Source organism: Rutidosis leptorrhynchoides, unplaced genomic scaffold (genome assembly GCF_046630445.1).
Source record: "Rutidosis leptorrhynchoides isolate AG116_Rl617_1_P2 unplaced genomic scaffold, CSIRO_AGI_Rlap_v1 contig183, whole genome shotgun sequence".
NCBI classification, from domain to species: domain Eukaryota; kingdom Viridiplantae; phylum Streptophyta; class Magnoliopsida; order Asterales; family Asteraceae; genus Rutidosis; species Rutidosis leptorrhynchoides.
The window spans coordinates 1278-17403 of record NW_027266433.1 but is presented as its reverse complement, the minus strand read 5'-3'; positions in this window follow the sequence as shown (position 1 = coordinate 17403).

The following is a 16126-nucleotide window of genomic DNA, read 5'->3' as shown; positions in this document are numbered from 1 at the left end:
TCTTGTTGTCGACGTTGCTGACTTGTTTGGAGGAGAAGACATTATGTTCTATACATTTGTTCACGATCATTTGACCTTGTGTGTCCGTGAACTTTGTAGGGTGAGTTTACTTAATCGAGCACTAATTCAACTACTTAGAGAGTTATGTGTTAAAGTGCAAAACTTGGTAGCACTTGTAATCTGTTAGGAGATTGCAAGTAAGTCCTTGTCCGTTTGATAAGGCAATCGTTCCTTGTACTCTAGGTTGAGAGATTACAAGAGAGTCCTTGTCCGTTTTGATAAGGCAATTAGAATAGATAATCCGCTTAGTGAAATAGAAAGTAGATTATAGATTTGCGAATTGTAATCCGTGTACTGTCCTATTGTTGCAAGAATAGTGGAATGCCGTTTATTACTGGGTGAGGCCCCGTAGAGTAGGGTAATTCGAACTGCGTGAACATATCGTTTGTTATTTGCTTTCTGTGCTGCCTTTATTATACTGTGTTAATCTGCTACCGTTAACACACCTGCGATAATTGTTAAATAAGCATCAGAATACAATCTCAATTGGTATCAGAGCGGGCTCAAGAAATCTTCTTGAGAAAAGATCTTATGTATTCTGGAAAAGCAGAAGAAATCCTTTATATCCACATGGAGTGATGAGGAGACTTCCGAAGACCAATTTGAAACCAGTGATAGTGGAAGTGAAATTGAGTTTCCTGCTCATAATGCATTAGATGCCCGTGTTTCTGTTACCACAGGATCTACTAGCACAGGTAAAACAGAGGAGAACTCAAGTTCTGATGATAGCTCAGATAGTGACACTGAAGACATAGACATACACAGTGCTTTCGAAGATCTAGCTGGGAAAATGACTGAATCTCTCAGAATCAATCACATACTCTCCGACGAAGTGAAGCAATTAACAGCTGAAAGGGAGGTTTTCGACGAAGTGATTGAAAAATATAAAACTGAAATTGCTCAATTGAAATCTGAATTGACAAAGACTGAGATGAAGTTAGTCCAAGCCAACCGTGCAATGGAGAAGTTTAACAAAGGAAAGGGAAATCTCGATGAAATCCTAGAACAGATAGCTCCTAAGAACAATCTGTATGATATAGGCCACAAATCATCAAGAGGAACCAATTCAGGATCTAAATACAGAGTGACTAGAGCCAAAATCATATGTCACTATTGTAACAAACCTGGACATATAAGACCTAGATGCTTCATACGACAGAATGACATTTCGTAGATTTATTTCTTCAAATCCAAGAAAGCACCCAAAGAAGAAGATCGACATTGTTAATCACTCTCAGCAACGTATTTGGGTGAAGAAAGGAGAATTGAAGAGTCTGATGTGCAGATTCTCAACCAAAAGAGTAGTCGATTGGTACTTTGATAGTGGCTGCTCTCAGCACATGACAGGTGAAAAAGGGAATCTGAAGAATGTTGTCTACAAGAACCATGGGACTGTTACTTACGGAGATGGTAATTCAAATGCTATAATCGGAGAAGGAAGTCTACCAGTTTCAACAAACTCAAAGATTAAGCATGTTCTATTGGTGAAAGGTCTTAAGCACAATCTGATCAGCATAGCACATATGTGTGATGAAGATTGGGAAATCAGGTTCAACAAGTATGGTTGCAATGTGCTCAATATCGACGAAGCAGTTGTCATGACAGGAACGAGACAAGCTGATTACACATACACACTTGATGGTGACATAAAGTGTTTGAAGACTAGCACGGAAAATCTAAAATTGTGGCACAAGAAACTTGGACATATTAGCTTTAAGAGTCTAGCTGATCTTTCTAAAACAGGGTCTGTCAAGGGTTTACCTCTTCTCAAATATGATCCTGATATCACTTGTGGAGATTGTCAAATGGGGAAGCAAACGAAGGAGAAGCACTCGAAAGTACCCTATATCACTACTGAGAGACCTCTACAACTCCTACACATCGACTTGATGGGGCTAATGCAAACTCCAAGTCTGGGAGGTAAATCATATGTATTTGTGTGTGTTGATGATTTTTCCAGGTACACATGGGTAGCTTTTCTTAAAGAAAAATCTGAAGCACCAGACGTCATTATAAAGCTGTGTACTAGATTGAACAATGAAAAAAGAAACACGACTAGAGAAATCTCGAGAATCAAAAGTGATCATGGAAAAGAGTTTGAGAATTCCGTAGTCACAGCATTCTGTGAGCACAACGGAATTATGCATGAGTTTTCTGCACCCATTACTCCTCAACAAAACGGAGTGGTGGAAAGGAAAAACAGAACCATTATAGAGATGGCTCGTACCATGATCCATGCTAGGAAGCTGAGCTACAAATTATGGGTGAAGCTATGTCAATTGCATGCTACATCATAAATAGGGTGTATCTTCGACCACACACAAAGGAAACTCCTTATGAAATCTGGAAAAATAAGAAACCATTTGTGAAGTACTTTCATGAATTTAGAAGCCCTTGCTACATGTTGAAAGATAGAGAACAGAGAAGAAAACTAATACCATTATTGAATCTATCAATGTTGTGTTTGATGACATGCAGGAGGAAGTGGACAATAGAGAGGATGGTGAACCTGGAATTGGTCAACCTCTAACTAATGACAACACACCTAGTGTGGGGGCATTAGGAGCAGAGAATGTTAGCAGGTATGAAAACACACCTAGTGTGGAGGCATTTCCTGTTAGCACAGATTCTAGGAACACTCAAGAATCCACACTTGCAGTCACAAATCAAAATCTATATCCATCAACACGAATCCAGAAGAACCATCCGACAGAGGATATTATTGGAGACATCGATGAAAGAAGAACCAGAGGGGTGCCTAGAAAGAACTACAGAGATATGATGAATTATGTCACCTACACATCGAAAATTGAACCAAATAAAGTTGATGAGACTTTGACCGATGAACACTGGATACTTGCTATGTAGGAGGAACTACAGCAATTCGAGAGGAACAAAGTATGGGAGTTGGTTCCTAGACCTGAGCATTGCAATATCATTGGTACAAAGTGGATATTCAAGAACAAAATCGATGAGCAAGGAAATATAACGCGAAATAAGGCGAGACTTGTTGCACAAGGCTACACACAGGTTGAAGGAGTAGATTTCGATGAAACTTTTGCTCCTGTTGCTCGGCTTGAATCAATCAGGCTACTAACTACAGTGGCTGCCTATGGAAACATAACCTTGTATCAAATGGATGTCAAGAGTTCCTTTCTCAATGGGTACTTGAATGAAGAGGTGTATGTTGAGCAGCCTAAAGGATTTTCTGATCCAATCTATCTTGATCTTGTGTACAAGCTGACGAAAGCTCTATATGATCTCAAGCAAGCTCCACGAGCTTGGTATGACAGACTATCGGTTTATCTGTGTCAACAGGGCTATAGGCGAGGTGGAGTTGATAAAACCTTGTTTCTCAAATCCACAGGGGGAGAATTGACCATCGCCCAGATTTATGTTGACGACATCATATTTGGTTCCACAAGCAAAAAAGAAAGACAGAAATTCGTTCACAGCATGGCCAGTGAATTCGAGATGAGCATGGTAGGAGAATTAAGCTATTTCTTAGGCTTCCAGATCAAGCAAAGCAAGGATGGCACATCGATTACTCAAGAAAAATATGCCAAGAACTTGGTGAAGAAATTTAGGTTAGAAAATGCCAAACCCATGAGGACTCCGATGGGCTCGAATGATCATTTATCCAAGGATATTGATGGGGAAGATGCTGATCCTACACTATATAGAAGCATGATTGGAAGTATGTTATATTTGTGTGCTAGCAGACCAGACTTAAGCTTTAGCGTAGGAGTCTGTGCAAGGTACCAAGCTAATCCAAAACAGTCTCATATCAAGGTCGTGAAAAGAATCGTGCGCTATGTTTCTGGAACAACAGGTTTGGGTCTTTGGTATACAAAAGACACAAATGGAGTACTAGCTGGATATAGTGATGCTGATATGGCAGGCTGTGTAGATGACCGAAGAAGTACATTAGGAGGTTGTTTCTACCTTGGGAGCAATCTAGTGTCTTGGTTTAACAAGAAGCAAAATTCGGTGTCATTATCCACTGCTTAAGCAGAATATATCCCAGCAAGCAGTTGTTGCACTCAGTTACTTTGGATGAAGCAAATGATGGAGGAATATGGCTTGGAACAAGGTGTGTTGATCATATACTGTGACAACACTAGTGCTATAAGCATATCGAAAAATCCTGTACAGCACTCTAAAACGAAGCACATCCAAGTTCGTCACCACTTTATTAGAGAACTTGTTGAAGAGAAGAAAGTGGCCTTGGAATATATCTCAACCGAGAAGCAATTAGCGGACATTCTTACGAAAAGTCTAGATGCAAGTCGTTTTGAGTTCTTGAGAGGAGCTCTTGGACTATGCTCTACCGCTTGATGCTTAAGATAAGTGCTTCCATCCCTTGTAAATACCATTTTATTATTACTTTGTTCTATCTATTTTAAAAAAAATATATAGAAAAAGAAGGAAAAAGAAAAAAAAAGGTGTGGAGTATGCTTTTCAGGAAGCAAAAGAATGGGTCGTGCAAATTAGCCCAGGAAGAAGAAAAGCCTTGATTGTTGGCCCGCGTAGCAGTTGATTTTCCCGTGGAAATTCAAAACATACCAAAAGGGGGAAGTTGCAGAGTTGAAGTAGAAATTGAATTAAAGACCTACATATCTTCTCTGTACTACATGTTTCTTCACAGCACTCTCAAACCCTCAAAGCTCTCTCAAACCCTAAAGCATTTTTTAATCTCTAAAAGCTCCAAAACTCAGACATGGCGAGAACCAGAGGCGGAAGCTCTACAAGAAACGGAGCTCGGCGCTCAGCAAGAATTGCATCGAATATGCGAACAATTCCCTCATCGTCGCCGATTTCTATTTCGTCTTCCGACACCTCACTGTCACCACCAAGAAGAAGCTTCTCACATTACACACCTGAAGATCTTTCAAGGTATTACTCAATTGATGAGGACAGGGTAGTTGAAAACCCTGAAACGGCAATGGTGGTTCATCGACTTTTTCTGGTAAGTAACACTCCTTCCTCTTCTGGTAGGATGGGTAGGAGAACTGTAATCACCGGTATATATGAGAAAAATAGTGAAAATCAGAGTGCTGAGAAGTCGGTTAGCTTTGAAAGGACTGAGAATCCTGTTGTAGACGCTAGTGGTGAGAAAGCAGGCACTAGTATGCCAGGAGTTGCTGCAGATCCTGCTAACACAGAGGATCTTGACGATGCTGATGCTAATAGAGGAAACCCTCAAGCTGAGGGGGAGCCTCATGCTGAGACTGGTGCTCATACCGAGGGGGAGCAACAAAATATTGCTGAATCAGAGGACGCTGCTGAAGGTGCTGATGTGCCTATTGACGAAAATGTGGCTGACGAGCCTGTGAGCACACCCAGCCAGTATATTGTTGGTCAGTGTTCTAAGCAGAAGCGAGCAAAGAGAAAGAGAGTTGTTCCTGAGTCTGATTCTGCATCCCAGCAAAAATGGAAAACAAAGCAACCAGTTGTGATGGGTGCTTTTGTAAATGCTGCTGCCAGGGCGTTTTGGCCGTATGCTTCTGGGAAGAAGATGATTGCCGAGAAAGTTCTGGGAAGAACTGATGCAGAGGAATTCAACTTGAAAGAGCTCCTGATTGAGGAAAACCTCTGGGTAAGTGCCACTCGGAACACCCAGTATGTAGAAAAGATTGTGAGAGAATTTTACTGTAATATGTCTGCTAGGGTTGACAATGTTGAGTCCCCAAACTATCAACGGGTTTTTGTCCGAGGCAAACATTACAACATCTCTCCAACATTGCTAGCTGATGCATTTGAATGCTGGAACCCCGAGGAAAAATGCGAGGAAAACTATAATGTCATTGCATCCGAGCTGACTGGAGGTCGTAAGCGTACCTGGTCTGTCAGAACTGAAGCCAGCTGAGTTAACAACCTTTTACTCAGCTTTGCACAAGATTGATGTGGCCAACTGGATGCCTTGTCGTCATACCAACACCGTGAGCCAGAAGCTGGGGATCTTGCTGTTTAAAATTGGGACTAGGGTTGGTTTTGATCTGGGTGACATGGCATATGATAAGATAGTCTCGTTTGCTGGCCGGTTCAAGAAGTATGAGAGTTACGCGTATCTAGCGACTATCTTTACTCTGTTGATTAACCAGGGCCTAACTATTAGAGCAGATGAAGATTTTACTCAGCCAGAAAAACTCAAGCTTACTTCCAAGCTTACTCATGGAGTACATGTTGTGGACATCAGTGACAATGATGAGGAAGTACAGGCTGATGAGGTTGAGGTCCTGTCTCCGGAAGCTCTCGCATTAGCAACTGACATGGTGCAAATCCTGAAGAAGCAAGAATATCGGCCAAGGAAGGAAAGGTTGCTTCTTGAGGCTCGGATTGCCATAAGTTGATTCTCAGGGGGAGTTTTAGCCTTTGTTGCTGAACATTTTATGGTTTTGCTTACACATTCAGACTTTTCATTTGATGTGTAATAACTTTTATTCGGACCTGTTATGCTTTTATGCTGAAATTGCTAGTTTGTCTCTCCTACATGGTGTCTTTGGCGATTTATTGACAAAAAGGGGGAGATCACCAAGATAGGGGGAGATTACGTTGAAGATTAATCTCTGAATGAACGAAAGGGGGAGATATAATTTCGACAGGGGGAGATCATCACGATTCTCACAACGATATTCGTTCGAACTCTAGCGCGGTCCGATGTGTGCAAATTTTGACTGTATTAATCTGAGTCTGTTTACACAGTCTTGGCAATATTTGCACATTACTAGTTTCCATTAACAATATGTTGAAGACTTGATGCTTCAGAAGTTCTAACGACGATTTGAAGATTTTTCTTAAGGTTTTGTCAAAAATGCCAAAGGGGGAGATTGTTAAGTCAAACTGCTGTGAGTGTACACGGGATCCTGAGACACACCTGTTTTCACGCCTGAGTTTGTAAGTTGGCTATTTTCGTCAAACCAGTTTACGGAAGATTTGATTCTTTCTTGCGGTACAAGTCTTCTTTGAAAACCTAGTAATTGAGAATCCCTTGTTATTAACCGGATCTTATTTGATTCTATATGGAATTCCTATTGTGAAAAGGATTCCTAATTTAATTCCTATGAAAGAGGAAGTCAAGGATTCTTAGGATACAATTCCTATTCCAAAAACGATTGTTATTCCTACTCTGTAAAAAAATCTTATTCTCCAAGGTTGTGGGTTCTCTATTTAAGAGGTCGAAGAATCGACAGAAGAGATACACACAGAAACAGAGTTTACACGCATATACACAAATCCTACAAGTCTTCCGCACGTTATCTGATTTGTAGTCGACATTCTGTTGCAGTCTTGCTGTCGACGTTGCTGACTTGTTTGGAGGAGAAGACATTCTGTTCTACACCTTTGTTCACGATCGTTTGACCTTGTGTGTCCGTGAACTTTGTAGGGTGAGTTTACTTAATCGAGCACTAATTCAACTACTTAGAGAGTTATGTGTTAAAGTGCAAAACTTGGTAGCACTTGTAATCTGTTAGGAGATTGCAAGTAAGTCCTTGTCTGTTTGATAAGGCAATCGTTCCTTGTAGTCTAGGTTGAGAGATTACTAGAGAGTCCTTGTCCGTTTTGATAAGGCAATTAGAATAGACGAAGAATCCGCTTAGTGAAATAGGAAGTAGATTATAGATTTGCGAATTGTAATCCGTGTACTGTCCTATTGTTGCAATAATAGTGGAATGCCGTTTATTACTGGGCGAGGCCCCGCAGAGTAGGGTAATTTGAACTGCGTGAACATATCATTTGTTATTTGCTTTATGTGCTGTCTTTATTATACTATGTTAATCTGCTACCGTTAATACACCTGCGATAATTGTTAAATAAGCGTCAGAATACAATCTCACAAACAAGACAATCTTTCAAGAATTATAAAATTTAGTGCAAGGATTGTTTGTCTTCAACCCGTTTTACAGCTTGAATTTTAACTACTCATTAAAAAAAATTATTAGGAAAAGAAGATGGAAATATTTGGAGAACAAATTTTTTGACAAATTTGTAGATAAAAATGAAACGACATGACTTTTCGATAATGATGGGGAAATGAAATCCCTAACTTAAGGAAAAAAATTGTAGCAAACTTTCTAATGCAATGGGAAAATATAATAAATTAATAAGGAACTAAAACTTCCAAAATGCAAATCCCTAACTTAACACTAACACTAACAAATTGAAAAAAAAAAAATCAATTGAGAATGCCGAATATATACATATATATATATAATATTGTTATAAAGATAACAACTGTTTGAAACGGAAGCACCGTTTCCAAACGAAGCAATTTTTAATTTTATTTTTATTTTTTGCTTTATTCAATAATTATATATTAAATAAAATAAAGAAAATTTTTTATTGAATAATAAGCTTAAATTTATAGGAGCACGAATGCTCTAATTTTACTATCCTTGTTTTAATAGTTTTTACTGATATAGCATGTATGAACCAAGGTCAAAGACCCACTACCCATATGAGAAAAAAAAAATGAAGAAGATGAAGTCCTGGCGAAATTGAAGAAGAAGAGTCTGGGGTATAATCGACCATTCCATCCGAATAATGGTTAACTTTAACGTTGTTAACTCAAAAGGATAATAATATATTATTTTGATAAAATAGGGGTGTGCGAATAATTATGGAACTAAGAGGGATACTATATTATGTATTACTTCAAGGGCTAAAATATTTCATCCCATAAAATAAGATATAATAATTTTTCAATAAACCTAAAAAAAAACGACATATATTTAAAGAGAAAGATAGTATTGTTTTTTGATAAATCATAAAAATAACTAAACTTAATATCTACGCATTCTCAATTTCAAAAAAAAATAAAAATCTACGCATTCTCATTATTAGAAATTACATAGGATATATAATATATATATAAACAACTTGTTAAGAAATTACAATGCTAGACTTTCTAAGATGACTTGTAAATTGATTGTCAAAAAAGGCGACTCTTAAATTCAACATATAGCACTAATTTTTTGAGTACCACCATGCGCAAATTATGACAAAAGTTTTGTCCCCCACCAAAAAGATGTAGTCTGTTCAGCTGGTACACTGACGTCGGAGCATTAGAAAAGCTATGGTGGATGAGAGAAGCTATGGTGGATAATGTCTAACTAGAAATGATTGGTGGAGCATTTTCTTTATTCATGCGAGTAGAAGAAGTTAAAAAAATTGTAATAAGCTGAAAACAATCATATCGGAAAGATGTGAAGAAGAAAATAACCAAAGACAATTCTGTTGTTGCTTGCCTCACCAGGCCACCAGAAAGATGCAACGAAAGAAAGGGTAGAAATATATATAGATAACTTGATCAGAAATTATAATTCATATAGCATTAAATTTTCGAGTACGACCATGTGCAGATTACTCCTTCCGTTTCAAATTAGATGCAAATATATGAATGTTTACATAGATTACAAAAATATAAAGATAATAATTTGACCAGTACATAATTTTAATAAGCATGATCATATGCTTGTTTTCGCAGTAGAGTTTACAAGAAAGCAAAATAAAGATTAAATTACATCAATAGAGAGAACGGAGCATTTGTTTTTCGCTTTATCGTTTGTCCCTTTATCAAAAAAATATGCTTGTTGTATATACAATGTAAAAATAGGGAAGTGTTGTACATATTTTGTGTATAGGTCATTCGGCCAAGACAGCAATTGTATCTTTATTTGCAAGTTTTTTATCGTTAATTGAATGCCAAATCTTCTTGAAGCATGTTTTATTCACGTCATCATGTGAGCTCTAATCAATTAAAAAACAAAATAATACTCGGCATATATTGTACCTGCAATAGCATAATCCTCAGCATTATTTGAACCAGGTTTTGATGACAAAATAAGTTTCCGAAATAAGAGTGCCTCGGCCAGTGTCTTCCTCACGACTATATACAGGGATATCAGATCAACATTGATGTATTCAAGATCATATCACTTTGTTATTTCAGATAAACCAAAGTTTAACAGGTCGAGTACCTTTGACCGATTAGGAGGAAAGTCAATTTCTTCGCCCAATGGATCATGAATCTCAAGTTTACCTGCAATAGTATTTATATTTAGAGAGACAATTGAAATATTTGACTTGGTATGATAATTTATTAAATACAAATATATGAAAACATCATCTTGACTTGTCTGTAATAATCTTGGTTTTGTTGTTGGTCATCTGCATATGTTTCTTACATTAACTATAATTTTAATTGGTTATGTTGTGTGGGCTTGTGCAATTGTAGGAAAGCTTATGATTTCAGTTTTCTTAGAAAATTCGGACTAAAATTATGTAAATGCTTGATAGAGTAGATACTATATTCAATCCAAGCCGAAATACTTCAATTGTGAAATGCTTCTCAAATTAAAACAACTTAATAATGATACTCAGACTCGGTGATAATGAGTTTTACCCTTGCAACCAAATTTAACCAAGATCGATGTCTAAGCCCTGAACTAAAAAAAAAGTTGTTCCTAAAGTGAGACCAACAGAGTGCTGATCGATGTAATCCGTTCTGAGCAATTTGTCTTCAACTCGCCATCTTCATTTCGTTTCTATTAGTTCACACAAACCAAGCTCATTTTGACATCAAGGTTCAACCCAATGATACTGTTATGGCATTCAAGAAGAACATTGAAGATGCACAAGGAAAAATCCCTGAATTTTTATCTTACCTATATAGTGTAGGAAATGATAAAACTCTCATAAACAATAAGTTGGAAATGGAATATACTATTTCTCCATACGGTCTATTCTCCTATATAAATCTTCACTAAAAAAATTGTGTACTAGGTTAAATATCAAACTTCACACGAGTATTTTTTTGTCTTTTTACAAATAAAAATAAATAAATAAATCGTAATTTGCATTATTATTCCATTGATTCTGATAGTTGATATATATATTAATGTAGCTTGAAAGCGAATTGGAATTTTTGAAGAAGCACGGGGAAGAGCTGAGCAAGATAATGAAAGAGAGAGTGACTCGGAACTGGTGGGAGGGTCCATCGGAGAATCTCGACTTGGAAAAGATTGAGAAGTTGAATAAGGTCATGGAGAATCTCCATGCGGTCAGAAAATGTTGATTCACAATGTGAAGGTGTTGATAGCTTTCTTGTTGTCATGCTCATCTGCCTCAGATTGCTTCTGCAACTAAGTTGTATCATTCTCCAGCCCCAACTACTCCAATTGCAAATCTTGCTACTCCCCCTGATTTTAATGGACAACTTCCAATTAAATTTGACATCCAATTTGGTCCAAAGAAGACCAGCTGGTCAGTTTTGAATATTCCTTACAATTAATATTTTTACAAATAATACAAAAATAATTCACAGTTAGGGATGGCAACAGGTCGAGTACCTGAGTATTTTCGAATATCCATATCCGAATCCCACTTGTCTAATCAGATGTATCCGATACCAGAACGAGTATCAAATTGTAAAACCGTCACTCGCCCGATATGGGTATTGGATATCCACAAAAACCGGAAAAACCTAATTACAAATTTAATTTGAGTACAAATAACCAGTTTCATTTCATTTGAATAAAAAATATACTTTTTTAAAAAAAATTAAATGGGTATATGATAAAATACCCTTGGGTATCCAACCGGATACCTGATTTTATATAATCGGGTATCTAACCGGATACATGTGGGGATTATTTCGTAATACCCGGATACCACCCGAACCCAAGTTGGGTACCAACTGCAATAACAGAATCCGCCTATGGGTAGGAGCAGACGGACATCTGTTGTGGATGATCGGGTCACATACCTGCTTATTACCCATTTCCTAACAATTATTGCCATCCCTAAATTAACTATGAAAATTAGCCATTCTGACAATAAAAAATGAAGAAAAAAACTCACCACTTATCTGGTAAATCGACAATCCGATTTGAGATGCTAGTTTGACAAACACAAAAAAAATTGATGACCTCTTATTCTTGAATATTGAACACTTGTTTATGTGCCAACGTGCATCGATGAAGATTTTTCATTTATTTTCATTTAATTCTAACTCAAACTGGCATTGTCATACAATGAAAGGAATATCTTGCAAAGAAGCGCTATATGTTTATCAATGCATATTATATAACTCAAATAAATTGAGATTTTTAAAGAGATGGTGTTGTAAAGAAGTTTCACATTTTTTTATAAGAGAGTATTTATATTCTTAGATTTTAGGGTTCCAAGGATTTTATTTTGATGCGACGTCACTTTAACAATACATCGTTATAAAACTCGAATTGAGGGAATTAAACCCCAATATCTTTTAGACTAAATAGTTTCAACAGCTATTGTATTGTATCAAATATCAATATTTCTAATTCTCTATATCACCCAAAACTTTAAGTAGAAGGCCACGCTGAAATTTTGCAGGAAAATTGTTAATGGGAATCGATTTAAGAAAATTCTAATTAGATGGACAAGACATAGTATTTATGTTTTATATACTTTGTAATATATACACATATATGTTTTAAAATTTAACAAATATAATGGAGTGGATCAGTGGACACAAATCAATCAAATGGACTAGAATCGATTGAAACTGAACTAGTTTGGTAGATCGGTTTGGTAAATACTAGAATGGTAATGTCGGATTTAGAGTCGAGACGTTTAGATATTGAAACTAAGAGTGTCTTTCGTAAATCGGACCATGATGATATTGAAGTTGTATCCATTGATGAACAAATGAATTTACAGTACCAAACAAGCCTTCAACTTGGGGGGAAATCTTAATTTCATAATTACAAATTTAATTTCAAAAAAAAAAACCTTGGGGGAAAGCTCTTAAACAAGGCTACTACTAGCTATCATTTTAAATAAATATGCAACTCGGATGATAATGTACAAGGCAACAACTCAGGATAATATTAAACAAGTTTACAACTCCGGATAATGTTAAACAAAGTTACAACTCGTGATTATATTACACAAGGCAACAACTCGGGGATAATATTAAATAAGTTTACAAGTCGGCATGGTTTTAAACAAGGAAACATTCGGGATGGTGTGAAACAAGCTAACAACTCGGGATTAGGAACTCCTGACTCTTGCCAATCACAAATCCCCTTTGCATCAAATATTTCTCTCTTCTCTAATTCCGAAATAAAGATATGAGAAGCAAATAACCAACAGACATAGCCAAAGACATCTAACACCAAACAATGGAAATATGTCCACTCTTACGAGAAGATCCTAGCACAAGCATCTTTAACCTACATTCATATGGAGATGGGTTGGAAAGTAAAACAATATCGAGTTCCTGTAAATACAATATATAACAAAACATGAGATGTTTTAAACTGTTAGAACAAATACATATGGTTTTGGACAACTACACGAACAAAGATTGTAACTTCGAGGAACTCAAACTCTTTTCGTAGGGAATTTATCGATCCAGTTCCGTTGCCATGTTAATGTGATATTCCTTAATGCTATATAGATGATAATTCTTAACATGTCTTACACATGGATTGTAATTCTTAACAAGTTATCTATAATTGTACCCTTTCTTTCTGGTGGGTAGCCTTTAATCGGTCCATGCTGCCATTGAAGTTGTATCCTTTGATGAACAAATGAATTTTAAGTACTACAAGCCCACAACTTGGGAGGGAATAGCATACACTAGGCTACAACTCGCTGTGATGTTAAACATTGATACAATTCAGGATGATGGTAAAAAAGCCTGCAACTAAGGATAATATTAAATAAGGTTACAACTCGGGATAATGTTAAACAAAGTTACAACTCGGGAAAGTTTAAACAAACTAACAACTCGGGATGATATTAAACATGGCTAAAACAAGCCTACAACACGGGATAATATTAAACAACTTTACAACTCGGGTAAGTGTTAAATAAGGTAACAACGCGGGATAAAATTAAACAAGGCTATAACTCGGGTTAGTTTAAATAAGGTAACAACTCGGGATGAAATTAAATGATGCTATAAACTCGGGATGGTGATAAAAAAAACCTACAACTTGGAATGATATTAAACAAGGCTATAACTCGGGATGATGAAAAAACAAGCCTACAACTCGGGATAATAATAAATACAACTCGGGATAGTTTTAAACAAGGTAACAACTCCCGATGGTTAACTCAGGATGATCTTAAACAAGCTTACAGCTCGGTAATCTCTTTAGTAGAAGTGGGCATAAACAATCAAATCCACTCAAATCGGCTGAAACGATCGACTCAATTAAAACCAAAATGAAACATTCATCAATCGATCAACTTTATTTACAAATTTGTTAAAATAGACCCAGTGCTTACCTGTTTTTGTTTCTTTGACTCTAATCAACCACTCTTTTTCATTCGTGCCATTATGGTAAATGGAGCTCTCCGAGAGTTCGAAGAAAACCTCGTCATTCCGGCCTGAGGATGCCACATCGGTCAACGAAAAAGGAAGCATGAGTGGCAATGAAGGAATGTTTTGTCGGGGAGAGACTGATGATCTCCAACAAGAACATATTGCTCGGAATCTGGTAATGTCGGATTGAGTGTCTAGATGTTTAGATATTATAACTAAGTGTTCATTTGGTTGATCAGACTATGATGACATTGAGATGATTTTCCAGTGATTTGAAGTTCAAAGTCAATGATCTGACTTTTAGGAAGCTTTGAAGAAAAAGAGATCGGGGTTCCTATTTAGACTTAAAATATAGTTGAACTATTGTAATAACTTTTAAACAATTTCTAAAAAATATGAATCTTGCATTGCTAGTCTTATCTTTACAAATTCTGGGAATGAAATAGAGTTCTATTTTGATGTTGGTTTATCTTTCTGTAAGGAAAGATTTAGAACTGATGTCATGTTTTGGATCAAATAGATGAGATTCAAGAGATTAGGGTTCAAACTATTAAAATATAAAGTAGAGCAGTTTTTTGAAGGAGACGCCACAAAACATCTGCCGGTGACCAAATTCTGCTCTACTTTAATATTTAACGGTTTGATCCTAAAACTATAGAATCCGAACAATTTAATCCTTAACATCTCTTTCTTCACGGATACTCAAAAAAAACAACTCTTTCTTCACGTATTGACCGCGTCTTGTATTTTATCTGCACTTGAAATTTTCGAGTAAATGGATAATCTTCTCACCTTGTCTTTTTTCTCACCTTGTCTTACGTAACAAATGTACCCTAAAATACTAAAATGTTGTGGAAATAATTTGATTAGAATATTTAAATCATTTGTTATCTACTTTACGTTAGAGAATTTGAATGTTGTGGAAATAAATGTTTTTTGTTTGTTTCCATTGTTGTGCAAAAAGTGGCCAATAAAGAGAATGATGAATGGTTCAAATTGTATATTCATAATTGATTGTCTTTTCGGCTCAAAGTTTGATGAATTTTTTTCCCTTTGAAATCTAACTGCCAAAGCCAAACTAAACTAAACGTTTCGGCCTCATTGCTTACGTTCTAAGACGGTCAAAACATCCATGATATTTATGATTTGTCGATAACTTTTTTGACTCCTCTAAATGATTAGAAGACAAGCTTAAGCTAAGGTCCCAACAAAATATTTGATTTTTGCTCTATAGTTTGTGGTCCATAATTTTCAAGTTGTCCACTTTTAGAAGCCATGAACAGAGGAGGAAGTCTTTTATCCATCTCCTCCTTATTATATAAATATGTATTATAATATATGCAGAAGATGAAGTTTATTGGATAGTGTAATCCTACAATTAGATTTTACTAGTCCAAAATCAAGAATCAAATTAAGATTGTTCAACTAATCTAAACCCGATGCCAAAATTTGATAAATCCAGCAATGTAATCTTAGGTTTGGAGAAATATTGGACATATAAGAAAACTAAATAGAACAAAAATGATACTAAGCTAAAGAGCATGAATTGACTTACAATTTCATCTCTTTCACTTCTATTAGCCATCGCATTAATTTCTCAACCGACTTGATCATCAAAGTGACTCAAAATTATGTCTATTGAATATGAATTTTTTTAAAGTATTCTATGTTGATTTATAAAGCCCAATAAGTCCACTAAGCTTTATTAAATTTGGGCTTAGGATTTTCAATTGGTTATTTATTTAGCGC